The following is a 19411-nucleotide window of genomic DNA, read 5'->3' on the forward strand; positions in this document are numbered from 1 at the left end:
TGAGCCGTGTGAGCATAACCACAGCAAAAATTCCAAGTCATGGTTCACAAAATAGAAAATGATCCACATGGTTGGACCAAAACATTTAGGGACTCAGAGAACCCGGAGAAAAAGGAGAGAAAAACAATAAGAGATACAGATGATTAGCCCACGAGATAGCATACCTATCCAAAAAGAATCCCAGAAAGAGAAAAAGAAGGGAAAAGGAAGAATGTAAAACAAAGGGTAGAAAAGGGTCCAATAAATAATACGTTTTTTCCAAGAGCTCAGAAAGACAATCTGAGATTGAAGAGGCATTGAGAGTATCCACTGGGATAAGCACTTTGAAGAACGTCTTGGCAATCATTCATGGAGCTGACTGTCCCTCCACCTAGCAGTGTCCCTTTGATCATATGCTGATGCGTCAGTTATTAATGACAGAAGGGGACTTCAGTCACATGCCAGCACCTCTTGAGTTACCATCTTTTTGCTTAAGGGGTCCATGGCCAAACACCAGGCAGTGGACTATGACATATTAAGAAATGTAGTACAAGGGCTGGGGTCATGGCTCAGAGAGAGTACAAGGCCCTAGGTTTGATCCCCAGCAGGGGGAAAAAAGGGGGTGAAGAAAGAAAAGAAAAGAAATTCAGTGTATATTTGGTTTCAGTCCCTTTTCCTGCTGGATAGCCTCAGTGTGCAGGCTGGTTGCCAGGGGAACCAACTCGGTGATCCGAAGTTGGAGCTTTTAGTCCCACCCCTGATGTCTGGGGAGGGAAAAGAGGATAAAGGCTGAGTTAATCACTAATGGCCAATGACATGATTAATTAATCATGCCTACATAATGGAACCTCCATAAAAACGCCCAAAGGATGTGGTTGAGAGAGCTGTTAGGTTGGCCCTCAGCCGGCTGCTGGGAGGGAAGGACACTGGGGAGGGCGTGGCAGCTCTAAGCCCCTCCCTCAGACCGGCCTCTGCGCATCCCTTCGGTCTGGCTGTCCCTTTATGATGAACCAGGATCCTAGTAAAACAGTCTTTAAAGGTAAAAATCAAAAATAATGCAGTAATCGTACAAAGATATTACACAAAACAAAAGCATGCATTAAGACATACTTAACATCCACACTCCCTATGGTCTCCTGTTCTTCTTGGTACTAGAGATTCCCAGGAGCACTTAACCACTGAGCCACATCCCCAGCTTTTAATTTTTTTTTTTTTCTATTTTGAGACAGGGTCTCACAAAGTTGCTTAAGGCTTCACCTAGTTTCTGAGGCTGGCTCTAAACTTGTGATCCTCCTGCCTCAACCTCCCCAGCCACTGGGACTACAGGTGTGCACACACGCCCGGCCCCGTGGTCTGTTCTTTGAAATCAATTAATTATGAGATTTGTTGAAAATAAAAACATGACACATAACAGAGAGAGAGAGAGAGATACTAATCATGATGAAAAAGAAAAAAAAACTAATCATGAATAAAATTCCAAAACAAAATGTTTTCAGCAAAATGACAAAAAGAAAATGAATTTAAAAAAAGTTCATTGCAAACCATTTATATAATGTCGACAATACCATTCATGCAAATTTTAAAATGTAGGTTCAATGTAGAAAAAATAAATGTTCAGGACTGAAGTTTACTTTTTCTTTCTTCTTCTTTTTTTTTTTTTTTTTTTGTGTGTGTGTGTGTGTTGGGGGGGTCTTGGGGATTGAACACAGGCACTATCTACCACTAAGCTACATCCCCAGCTCCTTCTTTTTTTCTGTTTTGAGACAGGGTCTCACCAAGTCGCTGAGGCTGGCCACAACCCTGTAGCCCTCCTGCCTCAGCCTCCTGAGTTTCTGGGACTCCAGGCCTGCACCACTGCACCCAGCAGTTTATTTATTTTCTTTTAACTACCAATAAAATCTGAGATAGCATTTTGCTATATCATTTATGAAGTCCAGCTCTGTACCCAGGGGATGTGAGTCTCCATAATTGTATGTCCTCATAGCCAAAGTACGGCTGTATCGGATGGCGAGAGTACATGGCACAATCGAGGGACTCAGTATAAACAAATGTTAGAGCAGGATGCGGCCGAGCCAGGAATTCTTAGGAAACTCAAGCATGAAACATACCCATTCATTCTCTCCACACACACTCTGGAGAGCTTCCAACCCAGAGGGGACACTGTGTCAAGACAGAGACGGAGAACGTGAAGTGAAGAGCACTCCGGGCACCGTCAGCAAGCTCCCACCCAGCCTCAGCGGGAAAGAGCTGGCTCCATACAGTGGTCATTAGGCTGAGACCAAAAGGCCTAATGGAGGCGGGTGAGGTGGCCCAGCCTGTAATCCCAGCGGCTTGGGAGGCCGAGGCAGGAGGATTGCAAGTTCAAAGTCAGCCTCAGCAACTTAACGAGACCCTGTCTCAAAATTAAGAAAAATTAAAAAATAAAAAGGGCTGGAGATGTGGCTCGGTAGTTAAGTGCCCCTGGGTTGAGCCCCCAGTACCAAAACCAACCAACCAAACAAAAAAACTAAAGGAACTAACAAGGTAAAGAGACAAAGGAAAGTTCCAGGCAGAGGAAGCCCCCAGGTGTGGAACCAGATGGAAAGCCAGTGACCAACATGAGACACCTGTAGTTACAGCGGAGGGGACAAGGCAGGTTTGCAGGATAAACAATCAAGAGATAAAAGGGAAGAAAGACTCACAGATGGCTTCATGTTCGTGAGTGTCACGGGAATGTGAGCACCTAAAGCCCAATGAGGTCAGATACCCAAACCCCCTTCTTCATGGTGGAGGGGGACATGGGGAATGTGACAACTTGAGAGTACGGAATGATTTCTGGTGAGTAGATGGGCTCAGTGCTCAGACGTTAGCTAGTAACTTATTCTCTTTGGGAATGGATGGACCTAGGAGACGGACAAGGGGTTGTGACAAATTCCCTCCAGCTGTGGCTACGTTCCTCCTGCTTCCTTCCTGCAGATGTGAGTTTAGTTAATGAAAATGCAGGGAGGTGACCCAAGGTGACTCGTTTCTTCTTCTTTGCTGTGTCCAGTCTCTGGGTAATTAAGGGGGATTCCAGAGTAAAGCCTCTCCCAACATCCACCATTCTCTAAGTGACTAAAATTTAAAATAATCAATATAAGGGCAGGAGCACTCGCCCACCAACCCCCGCACTGCAAAAAATAAATAATGCCAGGTACAGCGGTGCACACTTGTGATCCCAGTGACTTGGGAGACTGAAGCAGGAGGATCACAAGATTGAGGCCAGCCTCATAAACTGAATGAGACTCAGTCTTGAAATAAAAAAAAAAAAAAAAATTAAAAAGGCTGAGGACCTAGTTCAGTGTCAGAGTTTTATCAAAAATATAATTGTCTAATTTTTAACATTGAATTTGAAATAAAATAAGAAAACAAGATGGCTGAAGTCCTGATCAATGCAATAAGAAAAAGGGGGAGGGGATCTATGGAGTATGAATGATGGACTAGTGATGGTTTTACACACAAAATTCAGAATCATCAATGGAAAGAGCAGTGGAACTAATGGAAATTTCCATAAGGTGGTCAGGTATAGTTCCAACAAATAATAGCCACTAGCTTTTTTGGGGGGGGTACTGGAAATTGAACCCAGGGGTGCTTAACCACTGAGCTCCTTTTATTCTTTTTAAAATTTTGAGACTTGGCCTCACTAAGTGGGTAAGGCTGGCCTCAAACTTCAATCCTCCTGCTTCAGCCTCCCGAGCCGCTGGGATTATAGGCATGTGTCACCACGCCTGTCAGCCACTAGCCTTTTGATAGTCAAGAAACACCCAGTTAGGACATGACGTATAAAACAGTCCCTACAAAAACGACACAAATTTTACCCAACTTGATCCACAAGTTCAACTAATCCTAAACCCTAGTGGAACTTGAAAAGTGAATTCAAAAATTCATTTCTTCTAAAAGAGAAAAATAGATAAAATCTGCTAAGACAAATGTGAAGGAGAGGAATAACAAGAGCACACTGTCCTTCCTATGTCAAAGTGGTCGATGGCTTTGCAATAAGAGCTGGGTGGCCTGGGCACTGAGAAGAGAACTCAGCCGATGGGAATTTAGACATAACAAGGGTCACATTTCAAAGACACCCACTTGGCCTTTGCTTGACAGCCTCTCTCAAGCCCTCTGACCCCAAATCCTTGGTTGCACCGGCCCCTGGGCTGCAGCCCCTAGTGCCCCATGCCCTTTGTCCAGCGCCTTGCCTTCTGACCTCTCCATACCTGGCTCTGTGTCTGGTCCTGCCACCTGGCTTTACCCACCAGTCCTTACTGACATCCCGACCTAGAACCTGAGTGTCCACGCAGAACAGCCTGGTGGACGGCTGGTGCCCAGTGCCCCCAGCCGAATCCCACCGCGCGTGTCACCCCTGCCCTGGCCCACCCACCCGCCCGTCCTACCTTGACACACCTGGTTCATGCTTTGGTCTTAAAAATAGGTCTTGCCCACCAGGCTTTCCAGGGTCCTGACTTGACCCACTCAGTTCAGAGTCTTGGCCCACGACGTGGGTGCTTAACAGCCTGGGGGTACCTTCCACTCCCCCAATTCCACACTGCCCCTAAGCAGCCCTGGCCCTGACCACCCCTCCCCTGTCCAGCCCACTCACAGGGCCCCTCCTGCCCTTAGCACCCTTTCCTCAGACCGCATGCCTCACCCACCTGCTTTACGCTGTGGCCTTACCCTGTGGCCTCGGTATAGGGACATATTTAGCTGTTGACTTACACACCCCGTTTATAGCCTGGGCCTAGGAGACCCATGCCGAGCAGCCTGGCAATGCCCCCTGCCCGGTGCCCTGACCTGATCTCCCTGGCCCTGTTGCCCCTGCTCCCGGCCCACCCATCCTCACCCACCTGCCTTTACACACCCAATCTATGCTCTGGTCCAAAACCAGGCCTTACCGCCGACTTCCCTAGTTCCTGACCTACCTGAGGGCCCTGCCCCCACTGCCCTAGTGACCTTAGCAGCACATCCCCTGGACCCCCAGCCTTACCCACCCAGCTTGACACGACTGGATTTGTTCGGGGGCTGACACCCGGCCCTGGCAGCCTGATCTTACCCCTGACTTTGCCTAAGCAACCAATGCTTCAGCGCCTGGCCAAAGACCCTGTCCTCATCTGCCAGCTTCAAAACAGTCCCACCTGAGCCACCCCTGCTCCTGGTTCCCCTGTCTTAGGGCTCCATGGCCTCAATGCCCCGTGCCCCTAGTGCCCTTTGCCCTTAAAAATAAATAAATAAAACAGACAAAGAATGGATCATTTTTCAGTGTTGAAACAACTGTCTGCCCACGTAGAATCCCCTGCCCATCACACATCTTTAAACCTGGCAGGAGGAGAGGCGAGAGGAAAGGTGATAATCTGGGAACAACGATTCTTCACCATTAAATACAGCCAGGATAAATGCAAAGTTGTTGTTTAACGGAGACAGTATTATTTGTAGGGAACCAGAACATTCCACCCCCAAATCTGCCTCTTTAGCAGAATTATTTTGAACGGAGACAATTGAGAAACAAAGACTCCAAAAAAGCTCTCTGCCCTCCCCTTTCTCTCCCTAAAAGAAGGCTTAGACTCTCTGTCACCTGAAACCTTGGAGCCCAGACATGGCACCCAGAGGAAAGTAGACAGCAAACCTCACCCAACCACCCTCGCCTTCATCAGTTTCCCTGCACATACCTGCCGTCCAGTGTGCCTCCCCCACAGCCCAGAATCCTTCTCCTTTGTCTTGTCACCTCCCCACAAATGTATTGCTGTTTGTTAAGATGTTATATTAGCCCAAGTTCTACAGGTGCCTGTGTTGCTTAGTCGCTGATCTCCAAAGGTACCCAAATGTAAACTTGCTGGGTTTTATCATTAATCTTTTTGTCTTTTTCGTCAGTTATTTTGCAGGACGCCAGGTGAAGAACCTAAAAAGGTAGAGGAAAAGTTTTGTTTTGTTTTCCTTTCCTCCACAGTTTTTTTTTTTTTTTTTTGGGGGGGGGGTACTAGGGGTTGAACTCAGGGGCTCTCAACCACTGAGCCACATCTCCATCCCTATTTTGTATTTTATTTAGAGACAGGGTCTCACTAAATTGCTAGCCCCTCACTTTTGCTGAGGCTGGCTTTGAACTCTCGATCCTCCTGCCTCAGCCTCCCTGAGCCTCTGGGATTACCGGCATATGCCACTGCACCGGGCTCCTCCACACTTTTGCAAGATGAAAAAAATAATGTGGCTGAACAGTGGTGACAGTTGCACAATAACACGAGTGTATGTCATGCTACTGAACTGCAAGTTCAAAATGGTTGTAATGGTTCGTTTTCTGTTATGTATACTTTATCACAATGTTTAAAAAAATTTATTTTTCATAAAATAGGTTTTGGGGTTGGGCATGTGGCTCAGTGGCAGGGCGTTTGCCTGGCATGCGTGAGGCCCTGGATTTGATCCTCAGCACCACAAAAGCAAAATAAACAAATCAGTAAACAAAAATGTAAAATGGGTAAATATGTAAAGTGAGTAGCCTGACATCTGGTAAATGTCCTCCAAAGGGGGGCACACCCTGGACGTCCTGCCACTGCGCCCCTTCTCCTCCTGTCTGTGGCTGAGAGGCTGCAGCTTCGGCAGCTGCTGTAGGACCGAGGGGAGGCAGGGCGCACAGAGAGCTGAGGATCTCCACCAACCACCCCGATCCCCACAGGGCCTCTGCACAAACGCTTTTGAACACGGGCCACTCTCATTTGGAGTTCGCGGTGGAGGGAGCTCCGTGCAGTCCTTCTGGGGCTCACTGTTGTCATCCGAATTCCTGGTTCATGTTCTTGGCTGCGCCTCCCAGAAACTTTGGCAGAGCAGCCTCCTGCCACTCACTTGTTGAATGCTGAAGCTCGACTCGGGCTGTTATAATTTGTGTCCAGCTGAGACCAGCACTTCCAAAGACGTGGCTGTCTGCAGACCAAACAGCAAAACAGGAGCCTCCCCCAGGAGGGTCGCAAAGCCGGCCCCCAGACGGGCCTGGGAGAAAAGCGTGCGTGACACCCAGCAGACGAGGTAACAAGGCAAATCCCTCTGTGGACTGGGGTTCCCCAGCCCCCTGGGAAGTCCACCGCCTCAAGCCAATCAACCTGTGAGCATTCTGTCAGGGCGCAGGTGACAAATCACCCCCTGCTCTTGTAGATGCAGTCTGCTCTGGGGGAGACAGGTATTAACCCCTCACCTCCCACTCCCCTAATAGGTCCCTTCTTGAAGACTGGAGGAGCCAAAATGCTTCCTTTCATTCTGGACAGTCACTAAATATCCTTTCTACCACGAGGGGACAAAAGATGCCTGACCGTCCTCCATGCCAAGACTGCTAAACCAATAAGGCACGCGCTCCTGGAAGTGCAGAAGAAATACCCAAGCAGCTTGTCCTCTGGCTCTTTTGAGGTCAGAGGCTGGCGGGTGGAAGGGCTGGGATGTAGCTCAGCGGCAGACACTCGCCTGGCGTGGAGAAGCCCTAGGTTCAATCCTTGGCACCGCGGAAACAAAACAAAAACTTGGGGCCAGAAAAACTAAATATTTACCACTAATTTATCAACTAATCTGTGCTTGTCAAGCTCGTAGAAGGAAAACGGATAGTCTTGAAATCTTCCCCAAATAACCACACAGGCACTATCATGGGGGGGGGGACGTTTGGGTGGTTAACTATTTTGTGTATGTGTGTTTTTTTAATATTTATTTTTTTGTTGTAGTTGGACACAATACCTTTATTTCACTTATTTATTTTCACGTGATTGCTGAGGCTGGCTTTGAATTTGTGATCCTCCTGCCTCAGCCTCCCTCATTGTTAGGATTACAGGCATGTGCCAACACACCCAGAGAAAGTCACTTTTTAAGAAAGAATGAGCTCACTAGCATGGTTGCCCACACCTGTGATCTCAGCTACTTAGAAAGCTGAGACAGGAGGATTGTACTTTGGAGGCCAGCCTGGGCAACTTAGTGAGACCCTGTCTCAAAAAATAAAGACTGGAGATGTGGCTTACTGGTGAAGCACTCCTGGTTCAATCCCAGTGCCACAAAAGCTAAAAACAAAAAAGTAATAATGATAAAAAGAGCTCTTGGTAGATATTGTTGATGCTGTTTCACACAAACTGCGAAGTTAGGCTTCTAGGAATGTGGAGACACAATGGGATCTCCACACTTAAAATTAAATAGTTCTGGGGAAAACATCTTTTAAATATCAAATTCAATTTATTTTCACGTGGTGCTGAGGATTGAACCCCGGGTCTCGCAGGTGCGAGGGGAGCGCTCTACTGCTGAGCCCCAACCCCAGCCCCTGTTTTGTGTTGTTTTTAACTGACTGGTTTTTACAGTTCTGCCTTTGCCCAGTGACCTGTGGTTTTAGAACCAAGACCTGCCTCTCCCGCAGGTGCCAGTATTTCCCTTTCTCGTCTTTTCCTTGACAGTTGGGCCATTTCCTCTGTCTCCAAGTTCAGAAGAAAACATACCCTGGTGAGATGACCTAGAACATTAACGTAGGACTGAGGGTCTCTACGCTTAGTTTTTGTGGCACTGGGATTGAACCACAGCTCAGTGGTATAAGGCGCTTGCCTAGCATGTGTGAGGCTGTGCACTTGATTCCCAGCCCAAAAAGAAAGAAAGAAAGAAAAAAAAGTTACTGCAAAGTTTTATACAGTTTCCACTCTGGATTTTTATTTATTTTATTTATTCATCTTTGCAGTGCTGGGGATGAAACCCAGAGCCTCCCACATCTGGACAAACCCTCTCTCACTGAGCTCCACCCCAAGCAGTCATCTGAATTTTACATAGAAAATTTTAAAGCAATAATGCAAACTGTGTTGGAATAGAGGAACACATTGATTCATTTTTTTCTATAAATTGAATTTGATATTTAAAAGATGTTTTCCCCAGAACTATTTATTTATTTATTTATTTTAGCTGTGGAGATCCCAGAGTATCTCCACATTCCTCGAAGCCTAACTTCGCAGTTTGTGTGAAACAGCATCAACAATATCTATCATGAGCTCTTTCCTTTTTTTCATTATTACTTTTTTGCTTTTAGCTTTTGTGGCACTGGGATTGAACCAGGAGTGCTTCACCAGTAAGCCACATCCCCAGTCTTTATTTTTTGAGACAGGGTCTCATAAAGTTGCCCAGGCTGGCCACCAGAGTACAATCCTCCTGTCTCAGCTTTCTAAGTAGCTTACAGGCGTGGATAACCATGCTAGTGAGCTCTTTTTTTTTTTTCTTAAAAAGTGACTTTCTGGGTTAGTTGGCACATGCCTGTAATCCTAACAATGAGGGAGGCTGAGGCAGGAGGATCACAGATTCAAAGCCAGCCTCAGCAACTTAGCAAGGCCTCAGCGACTTAGTTAGACTCTGTCATTGGTGGAATGACCTTGTGGTATCCTCACGCATGCTACATAAATTCAGGGACATGTGCAGACCCCTACCCCAGTGATCCACCTGCTTTGGGTCTCTCCATCCCCTTTCTACCAGTACTAGAGACTGATTCTTTGTTCTACTTTAACTCTGAGAATGAAGAAGTAAACACTCAACTTTATTCTCAAACTTGCCCTTGACTACCACTTCCCCTGGGAATAACCACATCTGCTCTCCTAAGTAACTGTGTCCCCACACGCTGTTCTGTGGTCAGGGAGTAAAAGTGACTGTATTTGAGAACAGGGCCCACTCTTACTAAATAAAGAAATGAAGCTTTCTTTTCAAAGTCACATTGGTGGTGGCCCAGTTACTGTTAGGAACAGGACCAGAGACAACCACCAGACTACTTCTCTTCTTCCTTCTCACCATGTTAAAGAAAAATTACTCTGACACTTGAAGGACAGGTGTGGTGGCACACGCTTGTAATCTCAGCAGCTCAGGTGGCTGAGGCAGGGGGATCGCAAGTTCAAAGCCAGCCTCAGCAAAAGCAAGGTGCTAAGCAACTCAGTGAGACCCTTTCTCTAAATAAAATACAAAATAGGGCTGGGGATGTGACTCAGTGGTCAAGTGGCCCTGAGTTCAATCCCCAGTACCCAAAAATAAGAGTGGAGAGATCCTTGCTAAATTGATTCCCTTGGGTCTCTCTTGGTTTTTTTTTGTTTGTTTGTTTGTTTTGTTGTTGTTGTTTGTTGTTGTTTTGTACCAGGGATTGAACCCAGGGGTACTTAACCTCTGAGCCACATCCCCAGCCAATTTTTTTGTATTTTATTTAGAGACAGAATCTCATTGAATTGCTTAGTGCCTTGCTTTTGCTGAGCTGGCTTTGAACTTGCGATCCTCCTGCCTCAGCCTCCTGAGCTGCTGAGATTCCAGGCATGCGCCACCTCACCCAGCTTAGTTTTTATTTTTGTTTGAGACAGAGTCCCACTCTGTTACCTAGGCCAACTTTCAACTTCTGGGTTCAAGCCATCTCCTGCCTCAGCCTCCCAAGGAGCTAGAACTATAGGTGTGTGCTACTGTGCTCGGCACTCAGTGCAGTGATCTCTTTCAAAGGGGCACTTTGGTGGTTTGGATGTGGTTGATTTAACACGAGGTTCATTTGCTGGGAGCTTGGTCCTCAGTGCAGCCATGTGGAGGTGGTTTGGAACCTTCAAGATGTGGGGCCTATTGAGAAGTAGTTATGTCATTGAGGATGTACCCTCAAAAGGGGTTGATACAGTTCTCAGGGGACCCTGGTTAGTTGTGAAAGAGAAAGCCTGGACCCTCCCTGCTCTCTCTCTCTACCCCTTGTCTCACCACATGATCTGCCCTCTCATATACCCCCAAGATTGTGATACCGTCCGCCATGAAGTCCTCAGCCGAGCTGAACCAATGCCTCCAACCTCCATAATTGTGAGCTAATCAAACTTTCCTATATAAAGTATTCAGCCTCAAGGATTTCGTTATAGTGACGGAAAATGGACTCATACAGGCACACATGACCTGCTCACCTCCCTAAGGCCCACCTCCTAATGTCCTCACCTTGAGGCTTAAGATTTCAATATGTAAATTGGGGGTTGGGTCTACAAATACTCAGATGGTAGCGATCTTATGACTCTTAATAATTCCAAATTCTGATGGTGTCTAAATGCATTGTCTCTGTTTTAGGAAAAATCTTGATGCTGGGGATTATTAATTCTGTTTTTATTGCTTCAGATGGTGGGGATGTGGACATGTTCCTAAATCCATCTGGGCCTCAGCTTACTAATTACTAACTCACCATAATAATGATATGTATCTCATAAGGCTAGGGATAAAATAAAATGATTTAGCATGGGCTACAGTCTGGATTTGAGATGTCCCCAAGGCCCGTGTATGAAAGGCTTCATCTCCAGCCTGTGGCACCACTGGGGGGTGGTGGCCTCTTTATTTAATCAGTTTTTCTTTTTTTTAATTTTTTTTTTTTTTTTTTTGTGTGTGTGTGTGTGTGTGGTGCTGGGGATTAGAACCCAGGGCCTTGTGCATGCAAGGCAAGCACTCTACCAAGTGACTATCTCCCCAGCCCCTATTTTAGTCAGTTTTTCATCATGGTGACCACAAGTTCTGGCTAGCACAGCCTGGAAGAGGAAGCCTTTGCTGTGGCTCCCAGTTTCAGAAGTTCGGTCCACGGTCAGCAGGCTCCATGGCTCTGGGCCTGAGGCAGGGAATCATGGCGGAAGGCATGGCAGAGGAAGCTGCTGGGGACATGACAGCCGGAAAGCAGAGAGCGCCACTCACCAGGGACAACATGTAAACCCCAAAGGCAGCGCCCCCAGTGACCCAACTCCTCCAGCCACACCCCACCTGCCTGCAGTTACCACCCAGTTAATCCACATCAGAGGATTAATGTACTCATAACCTAATCATTTTACCTCTGAAAATTCTTGCCTTTCCTCATACATGAATCTTTGGGGTGTGCCTCACACCCAAACCACAACAGGAGGAAAGAACTTAAGTTACTGAGGTGTGTCCTTGAAGGGGATTTGGGGACCCTGTGCTATTCCTCCTCATTTGCCTCCCAGCCACTGTGTGGTGAGCAGTCTTGCTCCACCCCATGCTCCCTGCCATGGTGGCCTGCCTTGCCACAGTCCCAAAAGCAATGGGCCAACTGATCACAGATTGAAACCTCCAATACTGTGAGCCAAAGGGAACCTTTCCTCCTTATTAAGTTGATTATCTCAGGTATCTTGTCACAGTGACAGAAAGCTGGCCAACACAGCATCTATAAGTTCCTTTGCATATTACCTGGAGCATAGCAGCCTTAAAAATGCCATCTTATGGGCCGGGGATGTGGCTCAAGCAGTAGCGCGTTCATCTCGCATGCATGCGGCCGGGGATCGATCCTCAGCACCACATACAAACAAAGATGTTGAATCCGCCGAAAACTAAAAAATAAATATTAAAAAATTCCCTCTCTCTCTGTCTCTCTCTCTAAAAAAAAAAAAAAAAAAAAAAAAAAAATGCCATCTTATAAGATTTCCTCTCACTCCAGTCACAATGACAGCTATTATACCTACAAACAACAATAAGTGTTGGCGAGGATGTGGGGGAAAGGCACACTCATACATTGCTGTTGGGACTGCAAATTGGTGCAGCCAATATGGAAAGCAGTGTGGAGATTCCTTGGAAATCTGGGAATGGAACCACCATTTGACCCAGCTGTCCCTCTCCTCCGTCTATACCCAAAGGACTTAAAAACAGCATACTACAGGGACACAGCCACATCAATGTTTATAGCAGAACAATTCACAATAGCTAAACTGTGGAACCAACCTACATACCCTTCAGTAAATGAATGGATAAAAAAAATGTGGCATATATACACAATGGAATATTATTCAGCAATAAAAGAGAATAAAATCATGGCATTTGCAGGTAAATGGATGGAGTTAGAGAAGATAATGCTAAGTGAAGTTAGCCAATCCCAAAAAAACCAAATGCCAAATGTTTTCTTTGATATAAGGAAGCTGATTCGTAGTGGGATAGGGAGAGGGAGCATGGGAGGAATAGATAAACTCTAGATAGGGCAGAGGGGTGGGAGGGGAAGGGAGGGGCATGGGGTAATTAATGATGGTGGAATGTGATGATCATTATTATCCAAAGTACAGGTATGAAGATACAAATTGATGTGAATATACTATGTATACAACTAGAGATATGAAAAATTGTGCTCTATATATGTAATAAGAAGTGTAATGCATTCTGCTATCATATATAAATTTTAAAAATTTTTGCATAAAAAAAGAAAAATATATATATTCCCCAAAAATGCCATCTTATTATTTAGTCATGAAAAGATGTTGAACCCTAATTTGTATTGTGCAAATCTCCTGAATTTTGGGTTGAGTATACTCTTACCTATAGTTAAGGAAATTTCTATTTTGCTGAAAGAAGCAACATTATTTAGTCCCAGAGAGGAAACTATGGATGAAAAAAATATATATATACCCATAATTTACAAGACAGAGTGTAGAATAAAAAGATCTTTGAACAAATTTATAAGATTTATTTTATTGAAAACAATGTATTACAAGGATAAGAGGCCAGTCACTGTTTAGGTTAATAATGTCAGGATGTTAACTTAGTAGCATCTCTAACCAAGAAAGATGAATAGAATCACTGTCCTCTGCTGGGCTCTGGACTTGCAGAGTAAGAGGACAAGAAAGTAGCAAAATAGTATCCTTCCTGCAAGGTTGCCTATGGTCTCTCTTTTTTTTTTTTTTTTTGTACATTTTACTGAAATGTCTGGTGAAAGGTGGACTGTGTAAAGTAACTTTAGATGTAAAAATAGCTACTGTTCCAGACAAAGGAATATTATTTGGCATTAAAAAGAAACAAGCTATCAAGCCATTAGCTAGGGAGGAGACCTTCTGCTCAACCAAAATAACTCTAAAAAAATGAAGCCTCGGGGCTGGGGATGTGGCTCAAGCGGTAGCGTAAAGTGCATGCGGCCGGGGTTCGATCCTCAGCACCACATACAAACAAAGATGTTATGTCTGCCGAAAACTAAAAAATTAATATTAAAAAATTCTCTCTCTCTCTCTCTCTCTCTCTCTCTCTCTCTCTCTTAAAAAAAAATAAAGCCTCAAAAAAATTCACTGAAGGGACTGGGATTGTGGCTCAGCAGTAGAGCGCTGGCCTAGCACAGGCAGGACCCGGGTTCCATCCTCAGCACCACATAAAAATAAAGGCATTGTGTTGTGTCCATCTACACTTAAAAAATAAATATTAAAAAAAATTCACTGAAGATATAGTCCAATGCCCATACAACAAAGAGCTCTGTTCAACATTCCAATGACATTGCTTCTTTACCATAAAGCATTCAAATAGCATTTTAAAAAGCTGGTGCAAGCTGGATGCCGTGGTGCACACCTATAATCCTGGTGACTCAGGAGGCTGAGGCGGGAGGATTGGGAGATGGAGGCCAGCCTCAGCCACTGGGTCACAGCCCTCTCCACCAGCGCCACACTAGCTAGCGTTGAAGCCTCTAAGAAACGAAGCTGTTGCTCCTGGCTCACCAACAGGAATCCCAGTGTCTGGAGCTCTTTGCTGTAGCCAGGACAGAGCAGGGTTGGGGTTCAGTGTGGCCCTTAGGTGGGTTCTGGCACAGATGACAGAAGGTGGCAGGGTGCTACAGCCACCGCAGAGTGATGAGGGTATGAGAAGCAGAGAAGTTTGGAAGGTATAGATATAAAACTATCACTTCTACAGCCATTGAAAGAAATTGTCCAGAAGGAAAACCACCTGGGACGCTTTTGCAGCCATGACATAACAGTGAAAGACTTATTTTAGTTGAGGTCATCCCCCTCCCACTGGTCTGTGTGCGGGGTTTGGCTGTTTTAATCAAGGGCTGAATTCCTCCCTTTTCTTGGAAGTGAGAGAAGGATAAAGCAGACACCAATTAACTTTTGAAAGACAAATTAAAAGTTGCTTGTAGGTTGCCAAATAAAGGCATCTCTTGAACTCTTTAAGAAAGAAGTTAGAAGGGATAGGAATAGCTCAGAGGTACAATGTCCCTGGGCTCAATCCCAAGAGCCACACACACACACACACACACACACACAAATGAGTACAGCACAAAGACCAGTGTGCCAACAAGATGAATTTGTATCAGAAATGTGTTTATTTGAAAGTTAATATGATAGTGGAGTAAGCATGCGCTGACAAGAGGTGCTGTCTTTACATGCAGTTGGGGGTGGGGCAGAGAGGAAAGAGAGAAATCAATATTTTGGAGGAAAAAATAAAAAAGAATGAAGGAAAATGAAGCTGCGAATCATTTTTGGAATTGTCTTTCAGAGAATCATTCCCCTACCCAGCCCCAGAACTGGGGATTGAACCCAGGGAGACTCTACCACTGAGCTACATTCAGCCCTTTTTATTTTGAGACAGAGACTCACTCACTGGCCGAGGCTGGCCTCGAACTCGAAATCCTCCTGCCTCAGCCTCCTGAGTCACTGGGATCACAGGTGTGCACCACTGAGCTCAGCCAGTGGGGACTTTTGCTCGACTCTGCAGGGGCCTCTTGGGTGTTTCGAAGCCACTTGGCATCTCTTACCAGAGAGACGTTTCTGGCTTGCCATCATCTAACCTGGTTCTGTCTTTGGGCAGCAGCTGTCCTGGGAGACAATGAATCCTGCATCAACATGGTCCTTGTAGACAGAGTGACCATCTCGGTGACTACAGGACCTTTCTGTGAGAAACCAGCCTCTACCTCAGCAAAGCCTGACCAAGGGAGGGGGCGTGACCCTTGTCCTTGGAAACAGGCACTGAGCACTCCTAGGCACATTCCCACCCTGCTGAGTTGTCTATCTACAAATAACAGGAGAGATCTGCTGCCCCAGGTGTCCCTGACTCAGTCAGGCTAGGTGGGGACCCACAGCAACCCCCTAGCAACCACCAATCAGCATGGGACAGGGAAATACCTGGGATGCCAGATGACCCCCAGTGGTTTATGGTGGTTGATAACATGTTGGGAAACCACGTAGTTCAGCACGAACACCCCTCGTGGCTTAAACCAATCAGTTCAAATGAATACCCCTCTTGTAGTAACCAATCACCCCTACCCAACCTGTTCCCGCCAGTGAATAATCATGTTTTAGAGTTGTTATTTGATTTTCCTGCGGTGTGTGATGATTTGCTAAGAGATGCTATGATGTATGTGGGGGTCCCTGCCTTCTCCAAAGAATGTATAAAACTGCTGCAAACCCTGGGCTCGGGGCCTCTCAGCGTCACCAGTTGCTGTGTGTGCACGCAGAGGACCGAGCTAGCTCGCAATAAACACCTCTTTGCTGTTTACATCGATCTTGGGTCTCTGGTGGTCTTTTGGGGGTCCCGAACTCAAGCATAACATCTAATCATTGATTATCCATCCCTGAAGAGATGCAGTGAATGAATGAACATATTGAATATCTTCCTTTAAGTCTCCCTGATGGGGTTCAGGATAGGTGGCCCCCAAGTAGGGTACCCTGGCATTTGAGAAAACAGAAGAGGTGGGAACCCCACTCTCACTTCCCCACGCCCTCTTCCCATTCCAGAGGTGCCCGCCCGACACCTGGGGAAAGGAATGTTCTTATCTCTGAGGACACAGAGACTCAGAGAAGGATCTGAACAAACGGGCCTTGCTGTGTCTTCCCTGTTTATTACCATCAAGTCAGGTCACCTTTGTGCACTCTTACTTTCCACAAGGCTGTCCACTCTCTATCAAGTTTACCCTAGAAACACAGATGTCTCCCCTTACCCACATTTTCATTTCCCATGGTTTCACTTACTTCCAGTCAACTGCAGCCTAAAAACATTTAATGAAAAATGCCAGAACTAAACAATTCATAAATTTTCAATCTTCTGCTATTTTGGCTATTGTGATGGAATCATACTCCATCCCATCCCGGAAGTAAATCATCCCTTTGTCCAGTGTATATACCTTCTATATACTACCCACCCAGGAGTCACCAAGTAGCCATCTGGGTTATCAGACCAACTGTATCACAGTGTTGGCATTCAAGCAATGATGGTAGAGGGTCCATTTGGGGTCCAGGTTCTTGGTGACTGGAAAAAATAATTGAGCAAGGCGTGCTAAAGTCACACATAGAGAATAGATTTATTTAAAGTAAAAGTACAATGAAGAAAAAATTAGTTAATTAATTAATTCGTTTTTAAAGAGTGAAAGTACGCCCTGTAGATCCAGCAGGCCAAGTGAGAGAGGGGGACGCAGGGTTCCCAGGGTGGGTGAAGTCTTGTCTTATATGCCAAACTCTGCCCGCCCCCCACTCTTGAAGACCTTGCCCTGTTTGTTCCTATTGGTTACTGTATGTTTGCCTGATTAGAATACAGAAGTTGTGGTGGGAATTGCCATGGTGATAAGCCCGCCTGTGGCGGTTGCCATGGTAACAGGACTGCCTGTAAACAGGAACAGGATGATGCATCTCCCCATCTTGTACTCTGGCCAGCATTTTTCTTGTACCCTGTCTCTACCATCTTGAGGTCCTGTCCCTAAACTCCTACCTCACAAGTAACACTTATTTTACCTAATGATGTCCCCAAGGCACAAGAGGAGTGACGCTTGATTGTTACAATGGTTCTATTTTATTGCTATCATTGATTGTTCAGTTGTTATAATTATTCAGTCTTGAGAGTTGTAATTGTTTTATTTCAGTATTAGTTATTACAGTTAATCTCTTACTGTGATTCACTTATAAATTAAGCTTTATCATAAATATATATAGGAAAAAACATAGAGCATACACACTTTGGTACTCTTGAGAAACTGATGTGACTCCATTTTTGAGACACCAGCCTCTACCTCAGAGCAGGGCCTGTCCAAAGGGCTGGGGATGACCTTTGTCCTTGGAAAACCCATTTCTAGGCACGTGACAGGAACCCTGCTGAGTCATTTGTCCATAAATAACAGGAAAGGTCTGTGGAGCCAGATACCCCTAACTACAGTGACCAGGTGACCTTGACTCAGCAAGGCAAGTTCCTGAAAAGACCAAAGAATGCTTGAGCAACAACCAATCAGAGCGAGACAGGGAACATACCTGAAATACCAGGCGGTATCTTCCCAGTAGTTTTGGTGACTGAAACAAGATTAGGCCACCAATCAGTTCAAACGTATCCACCACTTGAACTCACCAGTCACCCTTACCCGACTTGTTCCCTCCAGTGAATGTGCTAATCAATGTTAAGAGTTGTTGTTTGATTCCCCCCCCTCCCCGCCGTGTGTGATGATTTGCTAAGAGATGCTATGATGTATGTGGGGGTCTTTATTTCTGCTGACTCCTGCTTTATGGAAAACATAAATTTGAGCCAGGCACATAAGCGCATCCTAATGAAGCCAGATTTAAAATTAGGTAGTCAGTGTGGTTAGGTAAATCGGGTCTAATATCGAGTGAAATCTAAAATGGAGGCCATGCTGAGAATGAATTCCGGGAAATGCAGGACAACTCATGGAATGTTAATGAAGTCCTGAGAGAAGCCCTAGGCCCAAAGTCCATCCCAAAGGAATGTTAATGAACAGCCCCAGCAGATTTGGAGATAGCCCATCCCAAAGAAGTGTTAATGAAGTCCTTCGGGCCCAGATTACTTCTTTGGTCCACCTGTGTCCCACCCCTCGGGCCTTCCCACCCACATTCCATCACTGAAGGAACTATAAATAGGGGGAACAACCACACTTCCACGGATTCCACCTCTTGGGTCCCCTTCTTCCTCCTGGAGAAGTCTTTTCTGCTGTCCTTTAATAAACTTCTAATTTCTACTCTGACCTTGCCTCAGTGTGCTTCTCTGGTGTTATTCTTCAACCTTGGGGAAGCAAGGACAACAGCAGTAACACTTATAATCAAAGCTACTCTGGAGGCTGAGGCAGGAGGATTACAAAATCAAGGCCAGCTTTAGCAACATAGAGAGGCCCTAAACAACTTAGTGAGACCCTATCTCATATATGTATGAGACATGTATAGATTCTTATATATGGATATATGGCATATATATATATATATGGCTGGAAACGTGGTTCAGTAATTAAGCATCCCTGCGTTCAATTCTTGGTACCCAAAACCAAAAGGCCGAGTGTGGAAATCCCCCAGCCCCGTCCATCACATTCACCAGAACTGCTCTGGGAAGGAGCATGCTCAGAAGCTACTGGGGAGATAAGAACTCTCAGATGTGTCACAGCAAGTCATCGAAAAGGCCCTCGACCTGAAAAACAAATTGCTCACTTCTGGATCTCTCAGCTCCATGGGGCTTAAGGTCAGACAGCCAGCACCCTACTGTCACTGAAAGCTCGGTCCTTATCCCCATGCCAATCCAATAACGAGGACACAGTTTAGACAAAAAGGAAAAAGAAGTTTTATCGCTTTGCTACCCGAGGAGAAACACATCACGGGGAACAGGAGGCTTTTAAAGAGAGTCAAAGGCTACCTTCCCTGTGTTCTCCGGAGTTGAAATTCACTTGTTCATTTGGGAGATAGTTATTTCTGAGATCTTCTGGTGCCATCCCTGTAAGGTCCTT

Source organism: Marmota flaviventris, chromosome 16, assembly GCF_047511675.1.
Source record: "Marmota flaviventris isolate mMarFla1 chromosome 16, mMarFla1.hap1, whole genome shotgun sequence".
Taxonomy (NCBI): domain Eukaryota; kingdom Metazoa; phylum Chordata; class Mammalia; order Rodentia; family Sciuridae; genus Marmota; species Marmota flaviventris.